The sequence below is a fragment of the Pectinophora gossypiella genome, chromosome 11 (genome assembly GCF_024362695.1).
Source record: "Pectinophora gossypiella chromosome 11, ilPecGoss1.1, whole genome shotgun sequence".
In the NCBI taxonomy this organism is placed as follows: domain Eukaryota; kingdom Metazoa; phylum Arthropoda; class Insecta; order Lepidoptera; family Gelechiidae; genus Pectinophora; species Pectinophora gossypiella.
In genome coordinates this window covers 8,909,928-8,925,707 of record NC_065414.1, presented here as the reverse complement: position 1 = coordinate 8,925,707, position 15,780 = coordinate 8,909,928, and the positions used below count along the sequence as shown (strand labels likewise).

General features: G+C 36.3%; 1 protein-coding gene across 1 annotated transcript in view; it reads left to right on the top strand.

Moving 5' to 3' along the window:
• Nucleotides 1–15,780, top strand: part of LOC126371017 (hemicentin-2-like) — a 71,852-nt gene that overhangs the window by 37,288 nt on the left and 18,784 nt on the right. The gene's annotated exons all lie outside the window — the stretch shown is intronic.

The window sequence follows — 15,780 nt, the reverse complement described above, 5'->3', positions numbered from 1 at the left end:
ACAGACATAAACTGCCTATATACGTCCCACTGCTGGGCACAGGCCTCCCCTCAATCAGCCGTTGGTCCCGGCTATTAGCCGTAAAAACACCTCCACCAACCCGCACTGGAGCAGCGTGGTGGAGTATGCTCCATACCCCCTCCGGTTGAGATTAACATATTCGAAGTTTATCCAAACAAAAATCTGGATTATTGAAACCGATAGCTGCGTATTAATTTGTATTTCCTGTCTCAATCAATATGGCCGACCTTTAAATTAATATAACATAACATAACAAATACTTTATTGCACAAACAGGAAAAAAAAATACAAAACAAAAGAGAAATAGAATTAGTACAATAGGCGGCCTTATTTTCACAGCTTCGTCACACAACTTGGCAAATCTCTAGATATTGCTATTTTGACATCCGATATTCGTGATATACGTAGACTGTCCGGCAAACCAAACACGAACAAACCGATTTGTGTTGAATTTTCTACTGTCTACATGAAAAGCAACCTACTAAAATGTACTCGCGATTTTAATAAGAAACATGACAAGGACAATAAAATAAACACAGGCCACCTTGGTATAAATGGGCCTAAGCAACCGGTGTATGTGTCTGAATATCTGCCAGCCTCGGATCGGAAACTTTTCTTCCATGCACGAGAATTAGCGAAGAAAGTCGGCTGGAAATTCTGCTGGTCATCACATGGCAAGATCTATTTACAGGAAGATGAAACAACGAAAGCCAAACGTATTTATTCAATGCAATGTTTAAAAAAGTTATCACCATCCTCAATATGACTAATAATTCATGCCAATGTCATTGTTCTTCCAATCACGATTAATGTTATTATATTATTAGTTTTAAGCAGTTCTAAGATATTTTTCAAACTATTTTATATTATACTTTTGCCTTCCTATGCTTTGTATCAGCCACAGCAACACCCGACACACTCACACAATTACAATAATCACTCTACAAATTATGCATTCTTTATAATATCAAATTCGAATCCAATTCAGTCGATATTTCTCATTAAAACTACACTTTTAATAAGCAAGGGTTTTGTAATCACATACTTTGTCCTGCGATGTGTTGAGAGCTTTAGGTACTATAATACTGACATTATATCTAAATCCAATTTTTCATTTGATTATGCACAATTTAAATGATCTTTCTGTAGAGCTTGAGGCTCTCAGCATAACAAACACTATTAGATGTTCCCCTCAGCAATGTTCGCAGCATCTACAGCTAAATAAAAAATCTATAACTGTTTTTCACCTTAATATTTGCAGCATTAATAGTAATTTCGATGAGCTTAGCGCCCTACTTGTATCACTAAATTTTGAATGTGACATCATTATTTTATCCGAATGTTGGCTCAAGACTATACCGGTAGTACCAACCATGACTGGATATACAATGCATCAAACGATGACATTGAAGAACCGGAACGATGGAGTAGTGATGTATATTAAAAACAATCTGGTTTGCACAGTCTACGAGTCTACGATTTTGAGGGATGCGGCCTGCCTTGTTTGTGAGATTAGTAACTCTTTTGCTCTTATAGCTATATATAGGTCACCTTCTGTATCTAACACAGAACTATTCGTAACAAGTCTTGATGAACAGCTTCTTCTTTTATCATCATATCCGAACCTAGTGATTATGGGTGATATTAATATTAATATAAAATGTACAGGTAATGATCATTGTCGGCGACCAGATGAGTACCTGAATATGGTAGCTTCCCATGGCATGTTACCAGCGTACGACCTACCTACCCGTAAAGATAGTTGTCTCGATCATGTTATAATTAAATCGAGCAACAAGTCGGCATGCTTTGTAATTGACTCATACATAACGGACCACTGCCCTACACTTCTGGTCCTCTTCACTTGTGCTACATTACCATCCACTAATAAAATCCGGACATATATTGATCATAGATCTATACACGTAGATATAGCAATTGCTGACCCAAGTAGCAATCAAGAATTGTGATTAAGTCATATATGTCTAAACTTTAGCTAAAGTGAGATTTATCCAAATCAAATAGGACTTATTAGGACTTCATAAATTCATTTCCTTCTTTAATTCTATATAGTTTTCAACAAATCCTACTTTAGATAATTTAGAATACACAAAACCAAGTTAAGTATTCACAAAACTATTTAGTCTTATCTCAGCCTACTGTTAAGTCTACAAGTATTCTTTTACTTTACTCAGATTATTTGAAGGCTCACTTAACACTAAATTGATTTAGTGAAGTATCAGTTTAGTCTTGTAAAGTAAAAATTGATTGCCTAGATATACTTAAGGCAATTTTTATTATTTGTTGCTCCTATACAAGACTGTTTTATTCGTTTTTGACTACAATAAGTAAAACATAAGATAAGTCTATTCAATGGACGATAAAATCGAAATAGAAGCAAGCAGAAAGATGGATGAAGTCCAAATAATAAAATGATCTGGTGATTTTCGAAGGCAGAATATTAAATACTTACAGAAAATTAACCTGTGATAATGCACATCCCACTGTTTTTGTTAGCGATGCGATATCTTCTTCATTGCCATCATTTTTTTACATCGATTGGTATAACACAATCATTTAATTTTGGCAAAAAAATCGTAAGTTCCTGTTTTTCAAATCCGATCCAGCGTGTGGCGGCCCAGGTACCTACGTCTCGCACAAATCTTCTCAAAAATGACTAAGCTAGTCTAACCTAATCTAAGCGCACGGTAACACTACACCATGAAAAATCGAGTTTTATAGTAAAACCTGCTAAGTTCAAATATAAAATTAGGTACCTATTAGTCTAATAATAAATAAATCCAATCAAAAACATAAATGTGAAATGAGAGCCAAGTTCAATATTATGCAATGCTTTGGTTGTTGACTTCAACGACAAAAGAAGTGAGATCTAAATGGGTGCCAAGTTCAATGGTCAGTCCTGAAATTTATTTATAAGTAACAGTATAACATATCATATCTTCTTATAACATAAATATATTGTAGCCTAAGGTCTGTCTTATTGTAGGTAAGTACATATCCTCGTAACGCGTGGGTCCTTTTAAAAGGACAAATTCAAAACTAAAAGTCGACTTTATAGATATAATACATTTGAATACCTATTAAACTCGTTTAAGATTCACGTTAAGTTAAAAAAAATAAAAAGCCAGTAAAATGGATGTGAGTTGTGTTGTATCGTGGGCGAAAAGCTGACAACCTATCACCGACCGCTAAACACATGTTCCAACTTGCTTACCTACCCTTAAAGTACTTGTCGAATATGGCATCAAGTGGTTTTATGATCACTTAGTGCTCTGCCTACCCCGATATAGGCGTGATTGTATGTTATGTTAAGTTAATCCACATACCTACCACAAAAAGACCGGCTGTCATGAGTTTTGATTACTTACTGATTCTTACATCTATAGTTAGGTACAGGCACTAATTAGGTATTTATGTTAAGCGTTCATAATAGAATCTAATAATTAAAAATTTGCCAGTTTATTATTTTTTCCTTTATATTCATCTAATTACCTATCTTACCAAATACCAAATTTTAACTCTCTAGGATCATCTGGAACTGGGTTAGACTTTTGATTTATAGGTCAGTCAGTCAGTCAGTCAATGATAAAAATGAGGATTTTTGTACATTAATATCTAAATAACCGTTTGAGATAAGCTTATGAAATTTAGAACACTTATATGTATCTCACAAGTCTCAATATATGAGCCAAATTTACGATACGATACGATACGATTTGATACGTTTATGTAAAATAGTTTTTGATTTATGAGGGGGTCAAAAGTGGCTGCAAATGGTTCGTGTAATATTACACACGGTGCGGCTCGCCAGTTCTATTTCTTGAACTTGGCTTGATACGCTACCGCGTGTCTAGATACTTTTCTTTCTTCTTTCATTCTTTCTTTTAATAATTTTAAAAATGTACCTATTTTTAACTAAGCTTTATTCACAATCATAAACAAAACATATCTATTTTAAGTTTTGTGTATGGTTAAATGCATTTAAAGTGGGCATTAGATTCGATTCCTTTATTTTTTTAGCTTGATAAAGTCATCGGGAGTTACATAGATGATTCTGGCCTTTTTTAACAATAATGTTTTTGGTGGGCTTAGAAACTACACACATGACGTTAATCAAATTGCAAGGGTTCTTCGTATATACAATATTCAACGGATACTCGTAAATTTTTACAATACGTATAATCACATTGTTTCCGTTGGCAATTAGAAGCGCGGTGATCGTACCTACTTTGCGTCAGCGAACCATGTACCTATGAGAATGTATGCGCGGAGACTCATTAGCAAATTGAGTTTATGTTTGTTAGTTCCAATTGCGATAAATATTAAATAATTAAGTAAATCACATTCCTATCCAAGTAAGAACTCAGCATAACAATATTTTTTATCTTCTACGAGTCGAAAAACTTACCTCTCAAACAAACATACTTTCCATAGGTTTTAAAAGCTTGTTCGATTTTAATTGTTACTTGTTACATAGATGATTCTGGCACAAAATAAACAAACATGATTTTACGACATTACTTTACTAAATCAAAATAGAGGATCACTTTAGACATAAGAGTTTTAAGTAGGAATTCACTAAATACTTTTTGTCTTAAGTTGGTATACTCCTAGACAATTGAAGTAAAATTTATCTTAACTAGTACTTGATGAAGTGCAACTTGACTTTACTTTTCTAAACTGATTCTTACGAAATCAATTGTTTCTAAAGTCTTACTTCATTTAGAAAAATATTACTTAACGCCATTTTGCACTTACAGGAAGAAAACATGTAATATTTTTTTGACAATATTATCGTCAAAAACTGAAGTAAATTAATATATATCTCTGTTGTAGTAACAATTACTGCGTTCAGCTGTCACATATTAATACAAAATGAATTTCTCTATACTATATGTCACCATTTTTTTTATTTGCTGAATAATCAATCCAAATTTTATTATTATTTTTCTGGTATATTAAAGGCCCTTCTGTTTTTTAACACTTTCTATCGATTTTACACGAGAAACAATCATGCGTTTATAATTTCCTGTATGTGAAACGGCAGAATAACCTTTTGTTAAAACAACTTAACAAATATTTTAGACGCCATTTTCTTACAGACTTCATTTCTTGTGTTAATGTAAATGTTCGCCATTATATTCTAAAATAAAGACGCGTGAAGTAAAAATCGTTTTAGTATGACCTGAAGTTTTACTTCGTTAAGTGACAATTGACTCAGTGCAATTCAATCCTATAGTCTTAACTAAGTATTGTAGATATCTTCAAGTATACATTTTTGGTATTAAGTGATACTACAAGAATTCTAAGTTTAGAATACGCAAGAACATTGTCTAAAGTAGGGTTTAAGTCTGACTTAACGTTGTCTTAAGTCTGTCTTGTATAAGAGTTAAAGTATGTGCCCACTTTTACTAAACTGTATCTTCAAGACATCTTGAGGGATATCTTGGAGACATATAAGACTTATCCAAGACAAGGGCTTGATTTAGTCTACTTGCCTTCAAGATATCTACAATTCTCTTTTAAGACAATCGGTTGCTACTTGGGGACTTTTCTGATGTGTTGAATGCTAGTGACCCTGACTGTGCCACTAACCGTTTGATCTCATCCCTGACACATATTATTAAAAAGCACACAAGAATTGCTGTTATATCACGAAGTAAACGTAACATCAAGCCGTGGATTACTGCTGGACTGTTGCGCTGTATGCGGAACCGCGATAAAATGCACGGCAAACTTAAAAGAAACCCTGATAATAACATTCTAAAAATAACTTACCTGAGATACCGAAATTTTCTTAACAAACTTCTAAAGAATCTTAAACACACACATAACAAACACGAACTGTACAAATCAAAACATAATTCTAAAGCCACATGGAACACTATCAAGAACTTAACTTATCTTAAACAAATTTCTCCACCGCCAGCGGACCTATTGAATGTTTGCCCCAACAACCCTAATCTATCACTCAACACAGTAAACTCATATTTTTTAAACATTGGACGACAATTGGCAAATAAAACTAAAAACCTACAAGGGGCTCACCACTTAGATACGACGCTGCCTCCGCAGCCCAACTCGCTTGTTTTACTGGATGTCGATAATGCTGAAATCGAGCGCCTGATTTTGGGTCTGAAAAGTGACTGTGCTGTCGGCTGGGATGGTATTTCAGCCAGCCTACTCAAGTCCTCTCGTGTGGTTTTGGTACCTTTGATCACTCACATTTGTCGCCTCACATTTTCTACTGGCATATTTCCAAAAGCTCTCAAGAAAGCCCTGGTTCATCCCGTATTCAAAAGCGGAGACAAAAAGATTATGAATAATTATAGACCTATATCTGTCCTACCAACAATATCTAAAATTTTAGAGAAAGCCTTAAATGTTCGCTTGCTAAGTTATTTAGAATCTAAGGGATTAATTGCCCGGAACCAATTCGGCTTTCGACGGGATAAATCTACGGAAATGGCTGTTACTTCTCTCGTTGACCAGGCGGTTGAAAATCTGGACAAAAAAAATAAATGCTTGGCGATTTTTCTAGATCTCTCCAAAGCTTTTGACACCATATCTGTCCCTATCTTAATTTCGAGGATGGAACGGTATGGTGTAAGAGGTTCGTCGCTGGAAATATTCAAAAGTTATCTGACAGAACGCTCCCAGGCTGTTACAATTAATAAAATGACTAGTGACTACGAAAATAACCAGCTGTTTGGAGTACCGCAAGGTAGCATTTTGGGGCCAACACTCTTTATATTGTATATAAACGATATGTGCAGGCTTCAGCTACCTCACTGCAGTATATATACATACGCTGATGACACTGCCATTTTTGTTAGCAGTCCTGATTGGAAAACAACTAGGGATCGGGCGGAGTACGCGTTATCTATAGTCATGTTTTGGCTATCCCAGAATCAACTGACGCTGAATCTGTCAAAAACCAATTTTATCACTTTTAATCTCAAGAAGTCTAAATCAGCTACCTCATTAGACCTAAAAGCTCATACTTGTTCCAACCAATCTACTACCTGCAACTGTCAGTCCTTATCGAGAGAAACTTGCATTAAATATCTGGGGGTCTATATTGATGAACGGCTGGATTGGCAAAACCATATTAATCAACTAGTATCTCGAGTTAGAAAGTTAATATACGTTTTTAAAAAATTACGCCACTATACTGATGCAGACACCATTAAAATGGTATACTTTGGACTCTGCCAATCTTTACTTGGCTATTGTGTTACTGCTTGGGGTGGAGCCTGCAAGGATAGGTTCTTGCGCTTAGAGAGAGCACAGCGGGCTGTTCTTAAAGTTATGACAAGGAGGCCATTTCTTTTCCCCACGGACGATCTATACGCAGATTGCAAAGTGTTAACGGTGAGACAGTTGTTTGTACTCCAGACCACCATTAGAAAACACGCTGCCTTACCATTTGATCCAGGTATCTACATCAAGAAGCGTCGATCGGACATAGTTTGCCCCCCCGTAGCGCATAGAACCGCTCTAGCCAAGCGCCATCACCGGGTACTAAGCGGATTCTTATATAATAAGATTAACCAAGCAGTAAAAATTTATCATCTTAACAAGTTCGAACTTAAGAAAAACCTTATGGCGTGGCTTCAACAACTGAACTACGAGGAAACGGAAGCTCTTCTGAGGGTAATGTAGGCTACACTAAGTTGCTCGCGTTGCTCTCAGTCGTGCATCTCCGGGCTACATCCGCCCAATCTGCACCAACTCAGAATTATGTACACACGTTCGCTCTTTCCACACTAAACACCTCTTTTGCGGCACTCACCAACACACTCAACACACAAACTCACAAACACACACGCACACGCAAGTGGCTTTCATTCTATTATACTTAATGTTAATTTGCATGCTATAATCCATTACAATATAAATCATTATATCCATATTCCCAAATAAACAGAATGTATCTAGTTGGGAATATGTTTGCAAATCTAGTAACATAGTGAGATATTATGCCTTGTCACGTTACATACGGGAATACGTATTGGTAGCCTGTCGCGCTTCTGCTTCCGCAATACAGGTTAGATCCTAGTGCGAATGTGGGCCGTGGTCGGCCGTCCGATGGTATGCCTGTAGTACTACCGTGAACATGTTGTATCTTATTATTGTACTTCTACTATAGTGTTGCAACGCAAATAAAGAATTTTTACTTTTACTTTTTTTTACTTTTTTTTTACTTTTATTTCTAATATATACTAAGATATACTTTTATACGTACAGGTGTGATTATTAAGTTCATCTTGCGATGGATGTACCTCTGACTACCCTAATTGGGATTGGGGATCGTGAACTTATACTATCATTATTTATTTATATAGATTGTCTGAATATTTTATGAATTAATTATGAGTAGTAAATCATTCTCCGAGCTGAAATAAGATATAACCCTCCAAGGTTACGCAAGAAAGCCGAATTTACAATTGTTACGTACACATTTAATGGAGACACGGGTGTGAAATACAACAGGATATTAACAAAATTGCTTCTCGTAAATTTTATCTCCCCACTTTCCTTCAGGTGGTAAAGCCGAACTTAATTTTAACAAAGAAGTGCCTTGTTGCTTATTAGTACCGAGTGCTTGTTTTCTCAGTAAGTGAAAAAATAAGAAGCACTTAGAACTCTCACGGGAATTTTATACCGGCTTATTTACATGCACCCGGGGGTAAGGAACAATTTCCTGTAATATCCCCGAACAGGGCTATCAAGTTGTATTCAATTATAATATTATATGAAAACAAGTAAACAAGTAGGTAGGTGCATTTTATTATTATTGCGTTGCTGATTACGTATATGATTATAATACTTTAATATTTTACATTTAGTACTCGGCACGTTTAAGGTAGATCCCGTAGTATAATATTACACTTTTTTGCCAAGAGTAACTTAGTGTCACCTAGCGACAGTCTTTCGTGTCATTATGAACATTTTGACAGTTAATGCAAAATATAAATGCTCTGAACTGGCTGGCTGGGAACTACATCATGACGTGGCCAACGAATGATTTAGTTTGGCCAGATCAATAAACACAAAACGTTTAACGATATGAGCATTCATGATATGGCCAAACGTTGGCAATGATATTGTAAAATTAGTAACATTATCCACCGGTAGTGGCGCTGGTGTCGCATATATTTAAAACTTAATTGTTATTATAATCGATGAATCGATGTAATTGTACATTTTTCCATGTCTTAATAATTTCGATCCTAAAAAATTAATCGACTATTCGCATTTTTATTACACCACATAACATGGACACCGCCCGCATTAACGACATGGCCAAACGATATTTTGACGTTTTAAACGATATGTTGGTTATTTCATGAAAAATTACCATTTCATGAATTGGTCGAACACATCATGAAAGGATCAATTCTAAGATCAGGCCACGACATAATACACATTGTATTTTAAATAATTTCTTAAAAATACGGATGGCTGCCAGCCCTGTAGGGTTAGATTAAATTGCGTAACCATAAGTTGAAAATTTCCGTTGCGTTGTATACCAACAATATTCCGCCAGTGTAAGGTTGGCCGTAAGAAGCACGCACCTTTAAGCCCGCCAATTGATATAATTAACCTTTATGGTATAACCAAAATATTTGTATCTTCAAATGGATATGTGTGTGAAAGGTGTGAGTACTGAGATGACGACTGACAGAAATGAATGTAAAAGGAATACAGGTTGTGCCGACCCCGCCTAGAGTGGGATAAGAGCAGGAATAAATTATATTATATACTTACTAAAGAAACACAGATAGACAGCCTCCGTAGTCTAGTGGTTAAAGCGTTAGGCTCACGATCTGGAGGTCCGGGTTCGATTCCCGATGGCGACATTGTCGAAATCACTTTGTGAGACTGTCCTTTGTTTGGTAAGGACTTTTCAGGCTTGAATCACCTGATTGTCTGAAAAAGTAAGATGATTCCGTGCTTCGGAGGGCACGTTAAGCCGTTGGTCCCGGCTATTAGCCGTAAAAACACCTCCACCAACCCGCATTGGAGCAGCGTGGTGGAGTATGCTCCATACCCCCTCCGGTTGATTGAGGGGAGGCCTGTGCCCAGCAGTGGGACGTATATAGGCAGTTTATGTTATGTACTAAAAGAAAACTCTCCACATTTGATTCGCGCCATTTTTGATTTAAACGTACATTTTTTTTTCTAAATTACACTGTAAGCAAATGTCCGGTAGAGGGCTGCAATTATTGAACACCATTTACGCCTGAAATACGCCTACAAAATACCGGCCATTCTGACGATCACAGATTCTAAATCTTTATGTATTTCAGCTGTTTTTTTACACAACTTCTTGGAAATTATTTCTATTTCAACACAAAATTACAGTACATTTGCTATTTAAATAATTCGTCTTATTGCTAAGTTATTGCCGTTTGCAACATACGACTGCACGGAAATTATTTCGACCGCTCTATTAACTTAATGTCTGCGTCAAATTACAAACAAAACCCGCTGCATAGGACGCTGGAGGTAACATGGGTATTGATCATAATTGCTGTATGTAAAAATTAAGTTTTGATCAATAAAGTATATTTTATTTGATACATCGAGAGTGTACTGTATCCGTTTACAAAGACAAAATTAAAAAAAAAACTATTTTTAGATGTAGTACTTATCAAAAGTATATAAGATATATTTTAAGTTTTATTTTACAATCCTATAACATACCATCACTTCCGAACGTCTTCTGACCAGTGATCGGGAGATGTCGTGCCATTTGCGAGTTTTGTCTTAACATGGATGCCACCCTTTGAATCTCGAAACACAATATTCGAATTTTAATTAAACTTGTTTTTTTTGTAACTTTTTTTTGTCACGGTTTTATTTTATTTATTTATTTATTTTTGTCTTAATGTTTGTTTGGATCAACAAACTTTCACATTTATAATATTAGTAGTCCTCTAATTGTGATATTGTAAACAGTTTGCTCTAGGATTGGCTTGCACAGCCATGAAAGAAAGTGCATTTCTTAGAGGCAATGACGTCATAAATCGTCTGTAACAGACGTATAAGGACAATGATGTTACTTTTATTAAATACAAGAAGAAGATAATATATTATCATAATGTAACGTAATCTCACAATATCACAAATCTCGTTGTCCACAACATTCAGCGTTATTGACCTCAAATTATCCCAATCTCGGGTTATGACTGAGAATAAGAATTTGTTACAAGAAACTCCTAAACAACACGTTTCCTTATACCTCAGCTATAATATCCGCCGATGTCCGCAACATTTAAAAAAATATTTGTCGCGTCGCGCGCGTTTCGTAACCCACGCCGCACAAGCTCAGCCCAGATCGAGGTCACCCCAATGTGGACTGCTATAATTATTTAAATCACCCTGTCGACATTGGATACGCTTTTCAATGTAAACTTGAGTTCTTTTTGATATTTTGTCCCTGAAAATACGAATAACATATGATATAAATGAATAGAGTGTTTGATTCTTTTTACGCTATTCGGGGACATAAAGCTAATTTTAATTACAACTAAAAATTGTAATATTTTTAATATTTCTTTTCATTATTCTGAAAAAACTAATTCATAATCACTCAGACCTAAACGTGACAGGCAACAAAAAGTCAGCTACAACGTTACAAGTTTATCAGGTAGAACACTCGAACTACGAATAAAGGATATCTAAAATACTTTTACTAAAGAAAAACCCTAACTTTGTTTCCTCTTAGAAATAGGTTCATTGTAACATTTCCATCAATATTCTATCATATGTATGTATTAAAACAATATCCAAGTAAGTTAATACGTAACAACGTGTTTGGTAACGAAATAAACCGTAACGTCACGTGCTACGAAAACTGCTACGTGCTACGTACTGCTACGAGATCGTGCCGAAGCGGATTTCTACGGTCTTACCCGATATTTGTACGTGGAAAAATTGGCTAATGCTGATTATATTATTTTCTTTTCCTTGTTTTGAAAATGTAATATGACAACTACAGTAAACATATTATATCTTGGCTACAATGAAAATAATAAATATGGTAATGCTCTAAAATAGTTTATCCAAGTACTACTGGTTTTTGTCTGACTATAACTAATTGTTGGTATTCAGCTTTATATCACTTTGATCCGAATAGGAATTATTCAATTTAATTTCTTGAAAGTTCGTGAGTTGAGTTTTTAAGATACCAATATAAAACGTGCCGCCACTCGCGAAAATCTCAGATAAATCTTCCTTGGCCTTCTTAGGCTTCGTCTATTCGGTATAGGTAGGTACTTTGTGTATTGGTGTATGTCCCGCTTTGTGGTCGGTACTGGCAATACAACTCAATCTACTTAAAATGTCGTAGGACGATATTAAATGGGATTACGCTTCGACATCCCGTTATATTGAATTTGTTTACCAAATACGTTTACTTACGTTTATTATTAGATGTGGTTACATTTATTGGACGTGTATTGAGGTTCTTCAGACGTAATGTATTATTGAAGTGATGTTTATGTATTAAGAACGTTTTATTCGCATTCATTCCTCGTTGTCAAAGACGAGGAATTTGTACCCCATTTAACGTAACATGATTAAAGCAACATAATCTCTCGTCTCTTCCATACTAAGCTGTTTACCGTAAGTGCGAAAGAGATGTATCTATCGTCTCTTTCAAGGTAGGCGATGTACTGTATCTCCGTGCTGCTGTCAATCTAATCATGTTATGTTGAAAGAAGTATAGTGTGTACGTATATTTGTGTATAATAAACAGAAATCTCGGTGAGGTGCGCGTTAGTTCATCTTGCGACGGATGTACCTCTGACTACCCCAATTGGGATATAGTCGTGTAGGCGTATATAGGCTTATATGACAGTAATATATTTATATTGGTTCTTATATTTATTTGAGAGATGTCGCTATCGAGTTCAGAAATATTTTTTTTTATGATTAAACTCGAAAGTAACTAATTGCCGAGGAACTAGACAATACCTACACTGTTCAGATATTAAAATAAAATGTAAGAAAATTTTTGTATTTTTATTAATAATTTATTTTATTTTGGGTATATCCGTCTGGGGACCAATGTAAGGTAGCCAAATTACTGAAATTGTACCTATTAGAATATTATTTTTTTAAGAACGTCTAAGGTCGTGTGCCGAGATTTTTCTTGTTGATAGGTACTTTTCCTCGGACTGATTGTCAGACACTTCAGTAGTTTTAAGCGGATGAGACGATTGACAAAAAAATATACAGGGTGTTAGTGACATCGTAACGAAAAAAAAAATGGAACGCCTATTTTATTGTACTAAAAACGATGGTGGGTGTTTTTCTTGTCGCAAATGTTTAATTAAGATTTTCAATTTTTACTGTGCCGCAATGTAAGTCGAACAACGCGCCACACAGACGCTAAACTTACGCGCGGCTACGTTACGCGTGTGAGATACGATGTTGATATCTAGGTAGGAGTTTTCATTCTCTTGTATTTAGATGCTTAGTAGTGGTTCAACGTTTAAAAATGTTGTTTGTTGAAGTAGAACACCTACTGCCACGATTTTTCACGCACGGTACCTACCTACCAGTTATTAAAACGTTCCTAACTTATTAACAATAAAAACCCTACTCTTGCCTTACCTTAATTGTTATTCCTTCGGATGAAGTACCTAGGTAGGTACCCTAGAACATGTCACGTCACGTAGGTATGCAACATCGCGTTTCCTCCGCGGTAGGTAGGTATCACACGCACTCACAAACACAACACCTTGCTCTTTAATAAACATCAACAATCTTCCATACTTTTGCGCAGTAAATGGTCTATGATCTATCATCATAGTCGACACTACTCATTTACAGAATGAAACAAACACTCACAAACACGAAAAAAATATCCTCGAAAAACATCACGCGATTCGGGTCAAGCTTAGTATTCGACTGAGCGGAAGCGCGCGGCGGCGTTAGCGCAAAGCATCAAAGGCGCCGACTAAGGGCGCCGACGACGCACCGGCCGCGGCCGCGTCGAGCCGACGACTAGAGAGAGAGAGAGAAGTATGTTTATGGTGCAAGTGACAGAGAAAGAAATAGTATCTGTTCGTATGCCTACTTTATTGGCGAGCGTTGCCCTTGACCCGTGCGCCGGCTATTCACCTGCGCATAGCTGAAGTTGTAGATACGTTATTATTATTATTGATGACATTGATAAAATTTAATAATTAGTTATTTTTATTTGTTTATTTTAAATGTGCGTTCTATGCAGCTTAAAACACAATATGGGACTGAAAAAAATCTATTATTTTTATGAATTTGGCGACAGGAAACTTCACTTGATACCTATCAACTCAAAGAAATACCTAGTATCTGTTCGTAATGCCTACTTTATTGGCGCGCGTTGCCCTTGATCCGTGAGGCTATTCACGTCCGAGTATCCATCAAGACAGATCAAACAAGCCCTAACTCGGAGGTCTTGCGTCCCAGGATCCTTTAATTATGTCTTAGAACCTTCTTGGCCTATGTGGTCCAGTGGTTGAGCGATGGGATGCGGAGGGTCCGGGTTCGTATTCCGGTGGGGACATATCACAAAAATCTGTTTATAAGGCCTTTGGTTGGGACGTTACAGGCTGATCACCTGATTGTCCGAAAGTAAAATGATCCGTGCTTCGGAAGGTACGTTAAGTCGTTGCTCCCGTCTACTAGGTACTTATGTAAGCACGTAGCCGTTACATGAATATTGTACACAGAACAGGATAGGTTTAATTAGTTCTTTACTGATGATTTAACAATGAGATTTAAAACTACGAATAACTTAGTACTTAGTACCTCGGTACGGTACCAACATGTAACAAGAAAAATAAGATCACTCCACTCGGACAATTTTTTTCTTTGAACATGCCGACATTGCCTACGCGGCGGAGTTGCCGAACTATCGATAGGTAGATTATCAATTGTTGAACTTGAAAATTGTCTAAACTATCGAAAGTAGTGATAGTACATTTAGATCGATACTAGCGATAGTACCGATAGGTCTTGCTTTGTAACAATAATGGGTATTGATCTAAAAGATTCATTTATTTTCGATTTTTGTGTAGCGAGGTTTTGCGTAGGTACTTACATACTAAGTTGGTGGATGGTTGACATAGTAGGTAACTAATTACCTAATCTGTGGTGGTTGTGTTAGTTGGTTGTTAGTTATTCTAATGACAACAAAGAATACAATTATTTACTGTTTCAACTGTTTTAGGTAGATAATGGCCCCGATTCCTATGAGTAAATGAATGAATAACCCGGTCGAATCAAAAAGGTATCTCGCTGGTAACTTAATTCTGTCGGTTGTTTTAGATTTCTGCTTAAAATTGACGTGTATTCCATAAATTTTATGCCTGTTGATTATCCGTCCATTTAAGAATAAGAATAAAATAAATTTATAATTTACGATAGACAGAGAAAGAAATAGGATCGGTTCGTAGTGCCTACTTTGTAGGCCGCGCCGCCGCCGCGCCGCCGGCGTGCGGCGCGGGGCGCGCGGAGCGGGGCGCGCGGAGCGGGGCGTGCGGAGCGGGGCGCGCGGCGCTGTGCGTGTGGCCGTTGACCCGTTCGAGCAGCTGTTGTCTCCATTACATCGAAAATTTTCGATAATTTGTCATTATTGTTTTTTTTATTGAAATTTGGGTTCTATGCAGCTAAAAGCACAATATGGAATTGAAAATAATTAAAAACAAAACTCAAAATTTCATGAATTTTGCGACGGAA